Here is a 20,083-nt window from a genome sequence, read left to right on the forward strand (position 1 = left end):
TTATATATTCATGCATAAGTCTAGAACTTTTAGTCAAAAACTCAACCCAAAAAGGCCTGGGTTGATTTATCCATGGATCAATGTAAGAACGGTCCTTAGCTCTTGTCAAGAAAGGAACCATCCCCTTATTTTGAGCAGAGTGGCAAAAGATTAGTGTGTCCTAGGAATACCTAAAAGAAGCACTGACTCCCTGTACTCTCTCCACTGTAGTGCCGCTTTTGTCCGTTTTCAGTGCCTTGGTGGAGAAATGGTAGCATTGGCGAGGTGCAGCTGGTGCCCTGAGTTGGTATTGGCTCTTTTTCCTCAATGTCTAAACTGACATTGCAATGAAAATTAATTTATTGTTTACTGTATATACTCATGTATAGATCAACCTTATATATAAGGATGATTTATATATGAGTATATGCAGTAATCAACAAATTAATTTTCATTGCAATGTTAATTAATTAATTAACTCACTTTAACAATTTAAGACCAACACAGGACAGTTCCAGACAGCACTTTAACCTGGGAGCAATCACGTTTCTTAAATGCAAGTCCAGACACCTCCCCCCCAACATTCGCACTTTCCAGGGGGGTTGTCTATTCTGTGCTGGACTTTCTGGCAGGGAAAAGGGACACTAAACAAAAACCCCCAAAAAAGCCTTTAAAAAGGAAAAGGAACTCACTCAGACACCATTTCTCCTTCTCTTGAACTCTCCTCGTGCATAGAAATAATGCACCAGGAGAAAGGGGGGCAGAAGTGATTTTCCTCCTCTCCTTCTCCTGGCACGCCATTTCTACATACCAGGAAAGCTCTGGAGAAGGGGGAATGGCAGCCGGGTAAGTTATTTTCCTTTTGAAAGGCCTTTTAAGGGGTTTGGGGAGGGAGGGAGGGGCTATCTTGAGTTTCATGGGCTCCAGGAGCCCAAGAAACCTGAGAGACAGCTGTGTAGATGGTCCCATCTACACAGTGCCCACAGCTGCAAAGATCCAGGTCTTCTGAAAGACCTGGGTCTTTCCAGCTGACAACTTATTTTGGGACAAAGCAGAGTTTTCCTGTTTTGTTCTGGAAGCATCAGTTTTTCCCAGAAGTGTCCAAAGGTGACTTCTCCTTTAAAGGATATGAGAATCCAGCACAATCCAGTGCATGTTTCATCTAAGGAGGTTCTCCTGTGCTGACTGAACTTACCTCCAAGGAAACCAAACTAGGATTTCAGTCTTATTGTGGCTTCCCTCACTTTCTCACACCTTACCTTTCAACAACTCACTCTTTTGACACTTGCAAATTACAGACAATTTTATTAATTCAATGAGGGGTCTGCTCTTTCATCAGTTCTGCCTGCAAGTCTCACGTGGGTCCACTTTTTGCGAAGCGTGCCTATGGAAAGAGTAGAGTCCTCCTTTAGCTATTGGAACTTATCAGTGTAATTTATCCACCTGGAACCTGTGAACCGTTGTCTTTTCTTCCTATGGAGGCTCACTTTGGACTGCTCAACAGTTCTTCTTACCCTCAACCATCCTCCCACTTCTTTCCACTTTCTTATTTCTTCTCTAGCCTGCTGGTGTTTCCCTGGTTGATTCTGTGCAATGGAGAATCCCAGGTCAGTGCTACATCAGTAACCAAGGCAGAAAGACATGAGAAAGAGAAATATGGCAGGCAGGAAATGGTTTCAGTCATGTGAATGGTAAGCATGAAAGAGCATGGGAGTGAGCCCGTGGACACTTTTTCACTTGTTTTGCCATCCCAGCACCTCCACCGGCCTGCTGGCTTCCTTCTCTGTGGAAGGATGTTGCATGTTATGATTAAGGTATAAGGAATTATTTTGAGAGGGAGAAGTCCTGTTTCACCTCGTATCATTTGAGCCCCCTGTCCCCCAGCTTCATTTGATGCTGCTGCCACCACTGGCATAGCAGGGTTTATTTCTTTCATCAATACCTTGGCTATTCTCTTTTTATTCTTCTTCTGGTTTTCCTCTGGTTTTTCTGGTTTTCCTTTGGCTCCATCTTCCTGTGGAAGTTGGTTCCATCTTCCTGTGGAAGGTAGTCTCCCGTGCTCAGAATTCCCTGTCATAGAACACTTTGCTGACCCAGCCAGCATGGAGCCCTGTTGGAAGTAGCTGTGTGTCATGTGATGAGATCCAGCGGGCTCTGTGATGGCTGCAAAGTGTTCTACAATAGGGAAATTTGGCAATGTGATGAGCTCGTATATTCTATTCCTAGTCCAAAATAGAATAGTTCAATTGCATTGGTGTTTATTTATCATGAGCAGTTAATTTCAGTGGATCTACTCTGAATTGAACAAAAAATTAAATTGAGGCTATGTGTTTTCCTACATTTGAATGACATAGTTTACAGCACTGTGATAAGTGGAGCACTGATGGATCTCCCTGATTTTGATGAATTAATTGTACTTAGAATACTTTCAAGTTCATTGTTAATGAAAGTTTCAATGTTAAAAAGTTAAATACTGTAGAATTGTCCAGCAATTTTGTGTTTTCTTTAATTTCTCCCCCCCCCCCCCCCGCACTCAAAAGATGTATTTGCAAAACTGTCAAATTCTTTGGGTTTTTTAATTTTTCTAAGTAAAGACTGAAAAAACCAAGACTTTTATGTATCATTGATTCACAGCACTTGTCTTTAATCAAGAAATATTTGCTTCCATTTTCAAGAGTGTAACTTCCAACCACTAGTGTATGTGTCAATTCAGACAGAAGAGGAAGAACATTCCTGAGTCTTTGCTAAGAGGATACAACCAATCAATCACTGAAGTTTATTCAGCGGTGGTATAATTTTCTTCAGAGATTATTTTGATTAAAGCTGTATTCTGTCAACTGTCATTCTGGAGAAGCTGAGCAAACAGCACCTCCCAGATGAAATAATACAAAAATATCTGCTCACAGGACATGCCTTTTGGAAGCAGAGAAAACAAAACATTCACTTTTTATTTTAGATGGGAAACACTCTCAGACCTAGGAGGGTGGTAGACCAAATCAAAGCATCATTGTTACATTTCATACAGAAATATCCTTAAGTTGGCTGCTTTGATGCCATATGGATTTTATTTAAGCACTTATCTCTGCTGTTGAAAATACCTCTCAAAGTAAACACATGGTGGTTTTATGGCAACTGATTCAAAGATTGCAGTGGTGTCAAAACACAACAAAATTGGAGAAACTTTAGTTCTTTCAATTCCAACCTTTGTCCTCCTAACAAGACAATCATGCGTCTATTCAGAAATATAGCCCACTGAATTCAATGCGATGTACTTCCAGGTATAGGAGTACAGGATTCTAGCATCAATCAAAATGTATACCATAATCCCGTATGCATGTCTGAATTTTGTACATACTACTAACTTCAGTGATCCTTTAATCCATTATATCTTTTCTCATCTCTTACCTATTCTCCTGTTTATTTCCAACTGGAATATTTTGCAGATGAGATCTTAATACAGGATTTTCTGGTGAATGAGATCAAATATCCATGTAGTAGGTTCGTGTTTCCCTGCTGTGTGACAGAAAAGATGCTAGAAATACATCGAGTCTGAGGAATAAAACTAAATGGATCCTCGTTCATATTCTCCAGCTCTTTGGCTTTTCAGCAAAAAGCAAATGTGGCTTTTAAAATGTTCAAATTATTCCAGTGGAGCAATGATTCATGATGAATAGTTTCATTATGGTGTGTCTGATATTGTAGTTAAAATGTATAAAATGTAAGAGCTCTTGTACCTACAGAACATTTTAAATTATGCCAGCCTACCTCTTCCATCAGTATATACTTCCATAATTTGAATTATAGTGTTCATGAATATGGAGTCATTGAAACACTAATATTCTAAGAAGTAGGAATATTACTATCCATGCTGAAAGCTGTGTCTAAAACCTGCCTCTTTTCTCCTTTTAGCAAAATTTGGGGTAGATTCAATATTCTTGCCTGTATAACAGATGTAAATATTTTCCTAACTTGTCTAGAGAGTTGACATTTCAAGGTTAGCCATTTTTTCTGACAAGCAGGCATTTTGTTTATCTTTGCTTCTACTTTACTACTCTTTTTGACTCTGTGTGTGTGAGAGGGGGGGGGGAAGATAGAGGGGGAACATGTCCTCGCAAAGTGTTTAAGACAAACACCTGGACCTGTAATTCCACTCTATGCCTTTTTTCATTTAGAAACAAATATCAACATTTACTTTCGAAATGTAAATATAATCGTCCTAGGTATATCACTGTCCTGCAGATTCCCATTACTTTGGGAATTTCAAATAAAATTGCTCCTTTGTCCTATAAATCCCCAGTTTCCCAGTTATGGTGAAGGCAATTCTATCTTCTCAAGTGGAGCCACTTCTCTATCCATGCTGAGAACAGAAAGTGTGGAAGAGGGCATGGAAGATAGTGATGGAGTGTCTGTGAGAGGCTCCTTTTCATCGTAATCAAAGCAAAGTGCCTAGTTCTGGAAAGCTTATCCTGACTCAAGGTGACATGTTACAGGCAGCCGTTGGCTCTTGGCTGTTGTGGGATCTGACCCTGCCAAACGCCAATTTATCTATTCTCTCTATCAGCCATACTAAGGTTTCCATAGGTGAGGAGAAAGTTTCCCAGCAGCAAGACAGCTCCATGACAAGAAAAAATAGTAATAACATGTTATCTGCTAGGCAGAGAAATGATTTGCTAATGTCACAGTTTGTATAATCCCATTTCCAAAATTCATTTTCAGTGCCTCCTGCTAGTAAGGAAGTAACTTACAAGTAGGGATGGCAATGGGTTCTTTTTAGAAAGAACAACTTGCAATCTTCCTCTAGTTTAGAACTGGTCTTGTAACCGTGTTACAGGGGCCCTGCATATTAAGCAAGCTTGTAGCACACAAGTTGAGTTATACGCTTATTCAATTAGTCCTTTCCATGAATGAAGGCAAGGGCAGTGGGCAACCAGACTGCCTGTGCTGAGCTCCTGATAAGAGTCCCCTCCCTGAGTACCAAATCCAGTGAAGCCCCTGAGAGTTCTAATGCCATAGTTCAGAGAAATACACAAGACAACTCTTTGGTATCAAATTTTGGGGATTCACCACTAGAACCTGTTTTCCATTGCAGGATGCAGAGGACCGGCGTGGTCAAGGGCAGGACAGGAGAATACCAAACACCAATATATTATATATGATGTGTTATGTGTTCCTTTTTAATTATATTTCTTCTTTGCTGCCACCAATTTAACACTTCATGCTTCTTTAGCTGTCACCATCTTATTACACATAAGCCACCTCTTTGTCAGGATGAGCAGGAAGGCACACAAACTCTTTAGATGAAGTAAAACAAGCATATGACGTTTATTTGTATTTGAACAGTAAGGATGTGTAATGGTTTCAATATGATGCTAGGCTCAATTCTTACAAAGGATGGTTTTATAAATTGAATTCTGTGGAAATATATTTCTTCACACAGGAGTACAGAACAGGTCTTTTTAAAAACATTCCTCTCCTGTAACTTGAAAACTCCAGCACTCTAAACTATAGAGGCTAACTATAGTTATTAGCCCTTCTTCTGTGAAGGCTTTTAACTATATCCCTCAAAGAGGTATCCCCATAACACTTCCACTTCAAATCTCCTAACCTATCTCTATCTTCAATCTCTAGCCACCAACCGACTGACTGACTGACTCACTAACAAAATCCTCTGACTGCATAGCTCTAACTCTCTCCTTGGCTCCGCCCATCTCCAGTTGCTAAGCAACTCCCTCCATTTTCATCAGCCAACCAGACTGCACTTCCAGTTATAAGGCTGCCTGATCAGTCCTCCCCTTTCTTGGCTTAGATTTTAAAGCAAAGCCTGAAACTACCTATACACCAGCCCTGCAAATTAAGCCAATCTGTTACACAGGACTTAGAATAGGTGCCTAAAAGAGACCTTGAAATGGAAGGCCAGTGTGAGAGTTAATGAGTAGTTGCTGCTTGAATGCCTAGCAATAAGGAACACTAGCATTTGAGCCCCTGATCAGTCATTTGGGACTTCATCAGATGGGCAAAATTGCCTATTCTGCAACACTTGTACCTCTCTTCAAGCACAGAGTCCACCAGATCCCATCACATGATGTCAATCTACTTCCAACAGGATTCCATGCCTGAAGAGAGGTACAAGCAATGCAGGAGGCAGCACTGGCAGCACAGCTGGCTTCCCATGTTGCATAGGAAACAATGGGGGGAAGCCGGGTGGCAATGCTTTCTCCCATGGGATGAGATGAAGGGTGAGGCAGGGTGCTGGGATTGCCCCACAGCCCCGTGGATTCACAATGAAGGCTGATAAATAGGCCCACTGCCCCTCATTAATGTGATGATCAGTTTGTACTGCCATTCTTAGACAAAGGCAATGGCACACCTCCTCTGAAAAAATCTTGCCAATAAAACCCAATGATACGACTTAACGGCACCTAACAACAAGCAATGCAAATGAACACATTTCCCTGGATTTTCTTATCCAAAGAAAAGTGTAGAGGACCTAAGACAAGTTATATTTGAGCATCTGAATCTGGGGTGTGGCTCTTTGCACACACACTTTTGTTAAAAAAACAAGTAACAAGTATAGAATTTCATAACACCATAAATCCACCCCAATCTGCTTAATGATAGAGGTGGGGGTCATGTTTTAGAGGACCAAAAGTAAACAAAATATGTTATATTTTGTTGTGTGTTTTCCAGGCTGTATGCCCATGTTCCAGAAGCATTCTGGAACATGGCCATACAGCCCAGAAAACATACAACAACCCTGTGATTCCGGCCATGAAAGCCTTCGACAACACATGTTATATTTTCATACACACGCACACACAAAATGTCTACAAAATGTATTATATGTTATGATAAAATCTTAATGGAATATAATTGCATTTTAGTTATAGGAGATCAGAATTAACTACAAATGAAGTTACTTCCAAGCTCTTTATTATGACTGAAATGAGATTCTTGACTAATCCTCTCCAAAACTTTCCAAATTTCCTGTTATATCCCCCCCTTCCAATTATATAGCTAAGCACAGCAAGCCCCAGTTTCCATCCCTGGATCATTAACAAATGGAGATGCCTCATTTGGGATGGCACCAATCCTTTAAGCCTTCATAAATATTCAACTCATGATCTGGAAGGAAACAGCCTTTAGCAGGATAGTATACTCAAAGCCTCATAGGCATCTGTAAAATGATTAGCAAATCCCAACCCATTTTGAAGGATGCACAAACAACTTAAAACACATGGGGAAAAGCTGCTTTTTGAAAGATTACTGCCACATACACACAAAATATCTAAAATACTCAACCAGATTTACACACTATATCCTCTCCACTCTCATCTCATCCACTCTGCAGATTTTGGAATAGCTCTTCATGAAAGCAGAAAAGCAAGCTTTTTAGCTTGCCAGTTAAAAAACAGAATATACTGTAATCCTAAACCTAAGTGTCAGATCATAGATTCCTACTTAATCTGCTGTATATTTAAACATATTTATAGTTTGAGTGCAGTCCTGGGTCATCTGCAATATTTTAGAAGTTCAGAATGAAACAATCAGATCGCAAAACACTGTTGAATTAAATCAGTATGTAGGTTTCATAGCTGGCAACCAAATCTCACCTAATGGAGCCCTGCAACAAAAATACATCAGAGGCTGATGATAACCTTGGGACATTGGATAAGAAACATAAGCTGTTTCTTACTCTGAGTAAGAACCTTTCTTCTTTGTTGTTAATTGTGACAAGTATCTGAATGAAAGTCTGTCAGTTTTTAAAATGCAAATCCTTAAGAGTCCATTCTGTCACCATCTCCCACCATACCCAAGCAAGGCCATCACCAAAAGGCAAAAAATTGTAATAGAGACCTAGACATCCCAAACACCAGAGCAAAGACAGATGGTGCATTGATCTCGGTAAGTTGTGCTTGCTTTGATGGGTGCCGGAAAAGGCAGTCCGAATAGTTACTGACCAGAGCAGAGCAGCAGGATTGGAGGGAGGCGAAAGCCCAATACACCTAGAGTTTTTCCCCCAAGGTTTTCTTTTTTAAAAAAATGGAGTACACTTGCTTGTGTGATAAATCTGAAAAAGGATGATTTTGGGAGAAAAGGCAAGAAAGAACAACGTGTGATTAGGAACAACAAACAGAACTACGTGCTTTGTAACAATACAGGACTAAACTGCACAGTAATATGATCCCCCCCCCCCAATCTATATATATAAAAGAGTGATGGAATCACGGCACCGAGCAAAACAACAAAACTAAAGGCCCCCCAACCTAGAAATTTGACAACACAACCCATCATCCACGCCTCTAGGTTGATACAACAAAAATCCCGTCAAGAACCTCCACAGGGCCTTAAGAACCCACCCATCAGCCTGGCTGGAAGGCCCCATGGTGGTCGGAGGAGGGGCCTCCACGCGGCAGGGCCTGTTACGCCCACTGAAGAGGAGGGCCGCAGAGAAAGAATTGTCAGGCCGCAGCGGGGCCCGATCAGGCGTGCAACAACCCTCCCCCCCCCGTGAAGAGCCACCACGGCCTCCTCCATACCCCACAGGCCGGAGGGAGTCCCCCCCAAAAAAAGCCACCTCAGCCTTCCGCCAGCCAAAGGGAAGCCACGAGGCCCCAAGGTTTTTTTTTTTTTAACGTTCAGGCCTGCACAGCCGAAGGTGCGGGGGGGGGGACCTTCCAGAAAGACGCCCCCCTCCGCGAAGACCCTCCGCAACCCCCCCCCCCGTGAAGAGCCACCGCGGCCTCCCGCCAGCTGGAGAGAGGCCGCCAGGCCGCAAGGTTTTTCTTTTTGGTTTTTCTTTTTCTTTGAGATGGAGGCCTGCAGAGGCAGAGGCAGGGATGGCTGCAAGGCCAGGAAGAGCCCCCCCCCCCCGCCATATCCTGAAGGCCCTAAAAAGCCGGCGAGGGCCCAGGCCTCCCACATGGGCCGGGCCTGGAGAGTCAAACGGCGGCCTAAGGCCTTAAAGGCCTAGGCAGGGCCACCCGGTAGCAGGGTCTTGACTCCTTGCACCTCCCCTCCCTCCCCTTTTCCCCTCTTCAGACGAGGGTCCTCCCTTCCCAACCTCAGCTGCCTGTGCCTCTATCTCTCTTCCAGGGATTGCAAAGAGGAACCACCTACCTGTACTCTCAGGCAACAAATATAATACCTAAAATTACTGTGGTGTAATAATACAAAACAATATAATCTCTAAAATCAGGACATTACATAAAGAACAACACTCTGAAAATGGGAATACCAGACAGGAAACAACCAGGGCCAGCTAACACCGCCCAACAAAGGATTCCCCCAGGCAGGAAGCAACCACGCTTGCAAACAGCAAGGCTATTCACTGCTGTTCAACCTAACCAACCAACATTTCCCCTTGATAGTACACCCTCAGGGTTTCAAGCCATAAGGCTACTCCGTCTCATTCAACCTACCCAACAAAGGATACCCCTGTGTAGAAACCAGTCAGTCTTTCAAACAGCGAGGCTATTCATTGCAATTCAAATTGGCTAAAAAACCATTTCCCTACAACACAACTACCCAGCCTTCCAAGCACCAAACCTATTCCATTGTATTCCAGCTCACCAAACAAGGATTCACGTAAGCACAAAACACCCAGACTTTAAGGCTGCAAGGCTATTCACTGCTATTCCACTTGGTCAACAAATGATTCCCATCAGCCACAGCAACGCGTGGCCAGGCACAGCTAGTATGGAATAAAGTCCTAAAAGAGCACCTTCTTGAAATTCTAAGGAAACTACCAGTAGTAGATGGCACAAAGCAGAAAGTACAGTCAAATTAATCTGGCATGTTATTTGCCGTAGTAAACATCTGTTTTTAAGATTGGCCATTTACTGGTTTACCACCCTGATATATGCATGCATATAGTGACTAATTTTCTCACTTGCCCTTCAGCTCTGATGTCAAATAAAACCACTTAGCATCAATTCACTTAGACTCTACATCTCCCAAGGAAATCTGAAATTCTAAAAAGTGCAAAGTTTTCACCAGCAACCTTGAGATGTTAATGATTAAGATCAATTCACAATGATCCCAAATATATAGACATGGTGTGTACCAGGATTTGGGAACAGGCTACTTGTAGTATGTAGGTGTGTTCATCTAGAATTCCACTAAACATTACAGTTTATCCTCTGGCTGATTGTAGGAGTCATCCTTTAATTTCATATACAATGTTTACCATGTAGCTTTAGTATGGGGTCACTTGAGCTACCACAAAATATAAACTTTGATTGGAAAGGCACTAAAATAGATCTGCCCACTAATGTTAATGGTTGCTTCTGACCCCCAACTTTGTTTCAGGTCAGCCAAAAGGTAATATGATGTGCGAGATCTTAACTGTTTGTATTTCTGCCTGAATATTATGAATTTTAAAGTCATTCCTTTCTGTTAATCATTTATCATCATTAGCTTGTATTAACATTGCATTGAACAAGTGTAAGAGTAAAATGCTTAAATATTTGTTTGCTTGGTTTAAATCAAACAGTGAACATCAACACACCCAGGGAGTTAATACAGACACCGAACACTTTCAAAGGTCAGCAAAGGTTCACAAGTCTGATTAAGTTTGGATTTTTTCACCCCCCCCCCCCCCAAAAATTTCCAGTTTTTACCTGGAAATCTTGGGGAAGCGAGCTTTCTTGTAAGGTTTCCAATTCTTCCCAACTCAGGTTGCTACATTCCTTTGTGGCACTTTATTAATTTTATTTACATTCCAATCCTATAAGGTGAAAACAGCATCCAAGAATTACCTTCCATTTCATAACAAACTATTTAACATAAGAATTAAAAGAATTGTACCTGTATCCAGGAGCAGCCATGGTGAATTTGGCATCTCAAATCAAGTGCATAATTTGGCAGGATAAAATGCCACAACCTCATTGGATATAGCTTCACACAGAGGCAAGGCATAGTACTTGGAACAAGGATCTAGTTTCTGACAAACCAAGGTTTGTCAGCTTTACTGCAAAAGTGGAAAGTGGACATAGCTAGCAATACCGTATGCCAGCAACCAGCCATCTAGTATCAGAGAAGAAAGCAATACATCGGTCCCATTTCAAGCTTGAGCTTAGAAACCCCTACAAGGGACCTCTATCTGGAACAGAAATGGCTAATTCACTCTCAGCCGCCAGTCAGAAACATAGCAAGGAGGTATCAGAGGAACCCTTTTCCATATATTTTGTTAGTAGATCCAAAGGAAGAAGCTTCGATTCTGGTTTTCTTCATCCAAGGACCATCTTTGCCTCAAAAACGTTTTTTGACTGGCCAAGAAGGGACAACACAAATCCTATGATATGAGCAGTGCTCAGTTGCTGTGGTAGTGATCTTCTTCCAGGTTTTCCAGCCTAGCATATCCACAAAGAAGGGTTCCAGGTGAATGTGGATGCCAGGTTTACCCTGAATTTTGTGTTAATTTTATATTAATGTTTATATTAAGATATTTGTATCTTTTTAAATAAACCTCAGGTGAATATAACAAATCTCACAAACACAGTTGTTATAACTGGCATATCAACAGCTTTCGTTATGCGTATCAAACTGCTTCACACAGTTACTACACCTGGCAAAACAGATTGCTTTGCTGTTTAATCAAGACCATATTTTGTACTCTCCAGCTGATATAATTTAGAAAGAAAAGCTGATGAGGAATGGTACAGCACTAAGAAAAGGGTAGCTGGAATTTTTAATGGCAGTTTTACAGCGACTGAGCCTGTTCACACTGAACAATTATAGGGCCATAAATCAGTTAATCAGATAAATCTAAACATCTATTCAGAAAACCAAAGTTTTGTTTTAAAAATTGAGATACTCCTCAGAAATCTGATAAATTACAGAAAAATACAAGATTAATTGCTTCCCAGCCTTCTAATCACCTCTTGCACATAGATATAAAACTTGCATATGAATAGCAGATGTAATATAGTAAATTCCTGTTTTAATGTCACACCATTTATTTTATTGAAATCTCTCAGCCTCATTTATGTCAAATACAATACAGTATGAAATAAACTGCTAGTGATGGTGAATCCAAGATCCACACTATAGGCAGAACTCAAATGGGGTCTACAGTTATGTCCAAAGGTTCTCCATTCAAGTTCTCAACTATTGTAAGCCTTAATGCTATGGAAACACACTCCAAAACTACAGAAAGTGAAGGCCAGTTTTCAATTGCATATCTTGTATGCTGGCTTACAGATAAATGCTGCTTTCTTTTCCATTTATTGGAGAATGCAGCTTACTCCGAGGTAAACAGGCACATGACTGTAGTTTTTCAAATTGCTAATCATGTTTGCTTTTGTTAACCACTGTTCACTGCAATGCCTTAAATTAAGGATTGTGCGTGACATCATCCAAAGTGACATGCCAAAGAACAAATGTGCTGCTTACACACACAGGCAGCAGTCTGGCTGGAGGACTGGAAGGAAGACAACAAGCAAGAATGATAGGCAGCCATCTGAAACATATAGATAATCTATATTTTCCAGTATAATAAAATCAATACAGAATATTATATTCAGTATATCAAAATATTAAAAGGCATTAAAATAGTTCCAAGATAGTCCATACCTTTGCTCAGTTGTTATCAAAATGGAGATTGCTGTCAATAAATAAGAAAAAAAACTAGGACTTGGAAGGGTAGCTATGAAGAAACTATACAAGATCCTGAAGTCTAAAAATATATCATTGGATATTAAAGTTGGGATGGTCTGTGCTATTGTATTTCTAGTTGTGATAACGGGACAATGAAGAAAGCTGATAGGAAGAAAATTAACTAATTTGAAATGTGTTTGTAGGGCAGATTGTACAGGAGAAGGCAATCCTTTAGGTAGAATCATAGAATCATAGAATAGTAGAGTTGGAAGAGACCTCATGGGCCATCCAGTCCAACCCCCTGCCAAGAAGCAGGAAAGCGATTCAAATCACCCCTGACAGATGGCCATCCAGCCTCTGCTTAAAAGCCTCCAAAGAAGGAACCTCCACCACAGTCCGGGGCAGAGAGTCCTTTCTCTTCTGCAGGCTAAACATGCCCAGTTCTTTAAGCCGCTCCTCATAGGGCTTGTTCTCCAGACCCTTGATCGTTTTAGTTGCCCTCTTCTGGACGCTTTCCAGCTTGTCAACATCTCCCTTCAATTGCGGTGCCCAGAATTGGACACAGTATTCCAGGTGTGGTCTGACCAAGGCAGAATAGAGGGGTAGCATGACTTCCCTGGATCTAGATGCTACACCCCTATTTATGCAGGCCAGAATCCCGTTGGCTTTTTTAGCAGCCGCATTACATTGTAGGCTCATGTTTAACTTGTTGTCCATGAGGACTAACCTGAACCCAAACCATGTTGTGCTTTAAAGGTCAAAATCAACACCTTGCACTTTGCCTGTAAACTAATTTGCAACCAGTGGACTGATTTTATGATAGGTGTAATATGCTCACTCCTAGATGTCCCTGTAACAAATCTAGCTGCCATGTTTTGAACCAGCTGGAGTTTCCGAATTTGATAACAGGGTAGCCCAATGTTAAACACATTGCAGAAGTCCAACCTTGAGGTTACCATTACATGCACTACCATCTTCAGGTCCTCCAAATCTAGGAAGGGGTGCAGCTGGAGTATCAGCTGGTAGTCAGAGCTGGTAGTAAGTACTCCTGACCATTGCATCTACCTGGACTGACATTTCGAGAGCTGGATCCAGGAGCACTCCCAATCTGCAAACACAGTATTTCAGGGGGAGCGTAACCCCATCCAGAACTGGTTGATACACCTCTATCCCCAGAGTAGGACCCTTGGTGGCAAGCACATCTGTTTTGTCTGGATTCAGTTGTCAGTTTCATTCAGCCCATTACTTTCTCCATACAGTCATTCAGAGCTAAAGCTGGTTTTGAAGCCATGAAATATATTGCCTCTGATACTAGGTGTCACATACAGTCATCATAACTAGATATCATTAAAAGTTCTGTCATTCACAGATTTTCCCATTTACTTTCAAAACTATCCAATCAGTGTCTATCATTATCTTTTACCTGACACTTTGTCACTAGGACTGAAGTGGCATGGCCCCTCACATCATTGCCCTTTGAGTTGGGGGAAGCTGTAAAAGAAAAAGAAAAAAGGAAGACTCTCCATCTCATCAATCGTTTTGGATACATCTCTCTGGAAATGAACTAAAGATCGCCCCTGAACTAATCTGAACATGCTGTCTAAGGATGATGGGGGTTGTATTCCAAAACACATGTATGGCTTTGTTTGGGAAAGGGATTGTGTTTGCAATCATGCTTTATCAAGAACTTCTGAATACAATTTTTCTGCTGTTAAAAACGAAAACTTCCTGGCTTCATTAAAACATAGATTCTAATAGTCTAAACATTAAAAAGTCATGATATTGGTCATTGTAATGGAAGACATGAGGCAGGGATGGAATCCTTTTTGATCCCACCGCTGTCACCAAATTGTAATGGATGATGTTGGTGTGAGGCAGATTGTAAATGCTGTTTCCACTGCTGAGAGGATTTTTTTGAGTCTTTTAATCCCTCTAGATTATATATATATATCACCTTTATATGAGGGGAAGGATTACAGGGGGTGATCTTTATTTCAAGATCCCAGCCTCTGTCTCTGTAGTTAGGGATTTCTATGTTGTGGTTCCCTTTCTGAGGTAAATGTGACTATTACTCTTCCCCAATTAGGTGATTTATTAAGGTAACTGCCACCAACATGAGGCTTTTGAATTATCACCGATGAAATTTGGCTCCACAGACGCAGATGAGATGAAATGAGTCAGTTGTTAACAAAGAACAACAAGTTTATTGCGTACAAAGCTTATGGTTGCAGGTAGATTGATTTACTTATGGAACTTTAGATAAACAAGTGGTTTAATAACTCTTATAACCACCACAACAGTAGTCTCTGGTGTAATTCCACTCTCACTCTCCTACTGATGATATAAATTGTAGCGAATTATAACCTCAGCTGAGCTCCTTAGTGAACAATGTCCCAACTACAACTTATAATTTGATCTACTACCGATCAAATTCCTGATCACTAGTCTTTCTCAACTAGAGATCTGGACTAGGTTCCCTTTAGTCTGCCTTGACTAAAGATTTCTGGCCAAGCCTGTCTCCTCAGTCCTTCCTGACTGAAAAGCCTCCAGCCACGCATATACACTCACTCACACTGGCTTCTCTCTTTAAAACTCTCCTTTTTTCCTTTTCTTGGCTCCGCCCACTTCTCCCTCAGATGAGCTAGCCAGCTTCATCTCCTTGGTAACGGCACTACTGTGGGTTGAAACAAAATGGCTTCTGTTTCAGCTACTGTGTCACTAAACACAAATACATACTCCAACAGTCAAAATTAAACACAATAACTATGACTTCTCCACAGTCATCTACCTCTTTTCCCCACACTTTTAACTTTTGTTTCCTTTCCTTACTTTCCTTGATTATCTGTAAACTCTGATTTCCTTAAATAAACACTTTTTAAAAGCCATCGTTACAATCTGTGCCAGGCCTTTGTTCCGTTTTACTCATGCTACAATTGAATTTATGTTACCAAACTGAACATAGTCACATTCAAAGGACAGTCTCGTATTATAGTTCCCACTTCCATTATCTGCTTCCTATCACTGCAGCTTAATTGTCCTAAAATAAACATGAGGGTAAATAGCCTTTAAATTTAGCATCCTTGAAGGTCACTTATGAGTGTCTGAACTCTGCCTGAATTCATAAGAATTTGTTACTTTAGTTAGAAGCAAAGTCTTTGACTAGACAGTATCAGATCAGAGAGTTCAAAAAAGTGTGTTGAACTACAACAATAACTCATCTTGGCTTTAAACAGCCAAAACGCTTGGAAATGGCACATTCCACATTACACCATGTTTTTTAAAAAGTCAAAAGAAGCTTCTCTGCAAAATTGCAGGTCAACGGCTGAATGCTTGTAAACTAATAATCCCCATATGACACAAGAAAGGCTTTATTATTTTCTTCTCTTTCTCAGAAATTATGAAAAAGAGACTTGAAACAATAACTAGTTTCTTATGGAAATTGTGGGATTATACCAGTTTGCTGCAAACAAGACCCACTTTCATTGTCACATATTTATACAGGCACATGTGTATCCTGAAAATATTTGAATGGAAAACAATGATCATGGATGGCATTCAAGTTGCCTTTTTTCCCTGCAGTGTCTCTGATCAAACAACAATCCAGTAATTGATCCTACAAGTAGTATTCCTACAGGACCTTATCCATTCCATTTTCAGCATGTCTCTTTCAAGACCAATAATACGGGGAGAGAGAGAGAGAGAGAGAGAGAGAGATCATTGCATTTTACAATAGGGTGATGGCTAAAGGATTAGGCAGCTGTGGAGACAGCATAACCTTCTTGTTAAAATATTAGATGTTATCTAGTCAGCAGATATCAGCTGTTGCTTTGTAAAATTCTCATAAAATGTGTTCCATTCCCCCTAGCAGGTGACCACATGGATGTGAATGTGTCTTTCCCAATGCCCATAAAGTAAAGTACCTTATACTTACTGAACCCACTCATTGTAGTCTACAGTGATGATTATGTTATATTAAGAATGTTATGGCTGGTTATGGAACAAGCCATCCACAATCTCTGTTGCCATAGCTTACAAGGTACTTAACTCTAACTCCTGGAATCCTGTACAATGAACAAGGCTCAAGTTTTCTCTATCTTTCTGTCAAACTCTTACTAAGTGTCTTATCTGATTACATGTAAAAGTAATTTGTTTCAATGCATAAAACTATAACATGGAAAATGGCTATTCATTCTTGTTGCTTCCTGCACATTTTCCTCCAAGCCTTACATATCCAGGAGAAAAACTACCAGCTAACCCCAGAATTTAGAAAGGTTTTTTTAAAGAATTGCAGTTACAATATTAGAAGATTTCAGGAGTTAAAAGTAAAATAAATTAACTTTTCCAAGTTAATTTAGCTTATCCCAGCATAAGCGATGTGTGATTCACACCCCTGTAGGGCTCAGAAGAAGTAATGTCTGATGAGCTGATTTTTGTTCCTTATCTAGAATTTAGCAGTAAATGGAAACATGTCTAATTAGCCTATTTTTGAGGTGTTTAAAGTGCGGTTGGGTTAGGGGTGAGAGAGGGAGGGAGGAAATCAATTAAAGCAGATGTGCCTCCCTCTCTATGAGCCAAAAAAGTTTTAAATAAAATAGGTTAATTACACCCTCAGGTTGACATTACAAGTGTCCTAATCACTCCTAATGTAAATCATACCTTTGATTTAGTGCATATAAAATATGACACAGTGATGTTTTGAAAGAAATTAAACAATATTTTAAAAGAAACGCCCCCCCCTTGCACACACAAATAGTCACACACAAAATATTTTTGAGCTTTGTAGCACTGGGCAATCTAAATTGACCCAGTACTGCATAGCTGGACAGAAATTCACCCACTAGACCCATCCTTTGTCCAAGGAATTAACCATTCCTGCATTTTGCAGAGTTGTGTTAAACCCTCTGTGTTTAAAGTGGGAATGTTGTATTCTGTTTTACAGGGGAAAAACACTCTCCATGTGCCCCTGTACTAGAAGACATGCTCTTTTTGAAGGGCTGTCCTGTTCAACTCCAAGGTAAAGATAAGGTAAAGAAGAATGCGGGCAAGGAAGGATGTTGAAGTTGTCTAACAGTTATGAGTGGCTGGCAGTGTGTTACTGATCAAGCACACAGGTCACTTCATTACAGTCGCTATGGTGAGAAATGTACTGAATGGTCTCAAACCTATTGTCTCTCTAGATTAGATTTATAACCATTTAACACTTGATTCAATGGATCTACTGTAGCAGTTATTGTTACACACCTTAACTCTGACTTCCAGCAATTCTACCAGATCTTTTCCTGGAAAAAATAATTGGAAGGTGTTTACCATTGGCTATCAGAGTGTGCTTTACTTGGGGTCACCAGTGACTGATGGGGATTCGAACCCTGCCTTTCTGGAATCCTAGTCCAATGTTCAAAATTACACTGAAGTTCAAACTACACTGTGCTGTTTACTGTTCTTTAGTAGTTGTGAATAACCATTAGGATCCAGGATTATATCTCTTTCAACTATAGTCATTATTTCTAATTTCTAACTTTGCATGTTTAAACATAAATTAGAATAAATTTTGGCTCGGGCTGTGGCGCAGGCTGGAGAGCAGCTGCAATTATTCACTGCAATGAATCACTCTGACCAGGAGGTCATGAGTTCAAGGCCCGCTCGGAGCCATGTTTGTCTTGTCTTTGTTCTATGTTAAAAAGGCATTGAATGTTTGCCTATATGTGTAATGTGATCCGCCCTGAGTCCCCTTCGGGGTGAGAAGGGCGGAATATAAATGCTGTTAATAATAATAATAATAATAATAATAATAATAATAATAATAAAGCACAACCACCATACCAATGGGATTGGCACTCATAGTTTCATCTATTTGCATCCTATAAAATATGTCTAGGAATTTGCTAGGTCCTCAATGTGACTATGGTATGCTTCTGCTGCATGTTATCATATAATCCCATTGAAGGACCTAGCAAATTCCTAGAGAATATATCCTCCAGCAAAATCCTATAGTAATGTTTGTTATTGTTTTTACATAAGTTCAGGAAAGTTATTCATATTTCATGCAAATGTGTTCTTTTGCACCCATTCTGAAGGATGTACCTCTTTTATTGGTGATATATCCCAATCATAAACTGTCATGAGATTCGAGATTGTCATTTAGTTGAAAGACAAGAACAGAAAAACATGAATTATATTCTATTATCCAATCTAGCCAGTTCTACCCCACATTGCAGACCACAGTCTTGCATTTGCAGGTCTCCTCTATGTCCAAGGGCTATGTAGTCCAAGTGCATCAGAAAAAGTTACCCATCAATACTCAACACCTGGACAAATCGGCCAGGGTGGGATAGGGGTAAATTCATCATGGTATTTCCACTATGGTGAGATGTATTTAATTTCTATTAAGTTCTCCTTCATCCCATCCACTGTGTAACTATATGTCTACCCTTTATGGCAGGTCTGTGACCACTTTGGCTTCATTTTCAGAATAATTCCAACCATGTTCTTGCATATTCTGTGTAAAAATGTAGCTCCACATATCCCATGTATCTTATGCACTTACACTATATATATAAAATTAACAATAAGAATTAACATTACATATTTAGTATACAGTTATCTTATGAATGATTTTGGACATGCCACGTTTACAAACATTATGGCTACTGATCTAGGAACTGTCTTTCAGTTTCTTCAAATTATTTCTATATGATCTTAATATTTATCAGCACAGTTGTTCCACGAATGACCATGTATCCCCACCCTCCATTTGTGTTAGCTCTAATTTATATCGGCTAACTCAGTTCCTTATTGTCTAATTCACTGTGTGAGTGGTCCTCCTGTGTGGATTTAATCAGATATTCTACATCTTTTCTCATATCTTTCTTGTTTAAACACTGCAGGACTGAGAGCCATACCTCTGAGATTCGATGGGACTAGCCATAATTGTATTTGAAACAGAATTCAATGATCTGTAAAAAAAATTCTAGAAGCAAAATTATCTTTTGGCTCTGTTCCCAGATTACTCAATCTTTTAAACACATCAACATGAACTGGGAATATGTCACATGCATCATGAAGTTGTGCTACATAAATAAGAAAAATAATAAAACCTGACATCTTTAAAATAGTTATTCTATTAGTAATGTACCAAGATTAGGCAAAGTAGCATCAAATTTAGGCTATAGATCTCTTACTGTTATAACACTGCTTCGGATTTTGTATCTTTATAGTCTGAATATGATCTACCCAGCATCCTGGGTTATCTCATTTGTGAGGTGATGTCCTTGCATTTAAGTCTGAAAGTTAAAAAATAACAGGCTGTAAATCCAGTAAGACGAACAGTACTTTATTTTATGCTCAGGACTTGAAATCGATTGGGTTCTGCAAATCTATGCTTGCAAGTTTAAGTACACTCTAATTATTAATTTACTGCTTCCCACAGAGTAGGAGAAAGGAATCCCCTGTATCTGAGTTTAATTATCGATCCCATGTGGTGACGGAAATGAATTACATGTTTTTAAAT

At 40.1% G+C, this 20,083-nt stretch overlaps 1 long non-coding RNA gene across 3 annotated transcripts in view; it reads right to left on the bottom strand.

Annotated features, from left to right (window-relative positions):
• Positions 1-752: 752 nt before the first annotated feature.
• LOC134298009 (uncharacterized) overlaps positions 753-20,083 on the bottom strand; it is a 43,050-nt gene continuing 23,719 nt past the window's right edge. Inside the window, exons 2-5 of one of the 3 annotated variants that reach the window (XR_010004977.1) lie at positions 14,000-14,067; positions 10,599-10,705; positions 3,385-3,492; positions 753-1,363 (exon numbers count right to left, since the gene is read on the bottom strand). This is a non-coding gene — a long non-coding RNA (uncharacterized LOC134298009). Of the gene's footprint in view, positions 1,364-3,384; positions 3,493-10,598; positions 14,068-20,083 lie in introns of all 3 variants that reach the window. The other 2 variants (XR_010004976.1, XR_010004975.1) reach the window with 2 other exon arrangements.

This window comes from Anolis carolinensis, chromosome 3, assembly GCF_035594765.1.
Source record: "Anolis carolinensis isolate JA03-04 chromosome 3, rAnoCar3.1.pri, whole genome shotgun sequence".
NCBI lineage: Eukaryota > Metazoa > Chordata > Lepidosauria > Squamata > Dactyloidae > Anolis > Anolis carolinensis.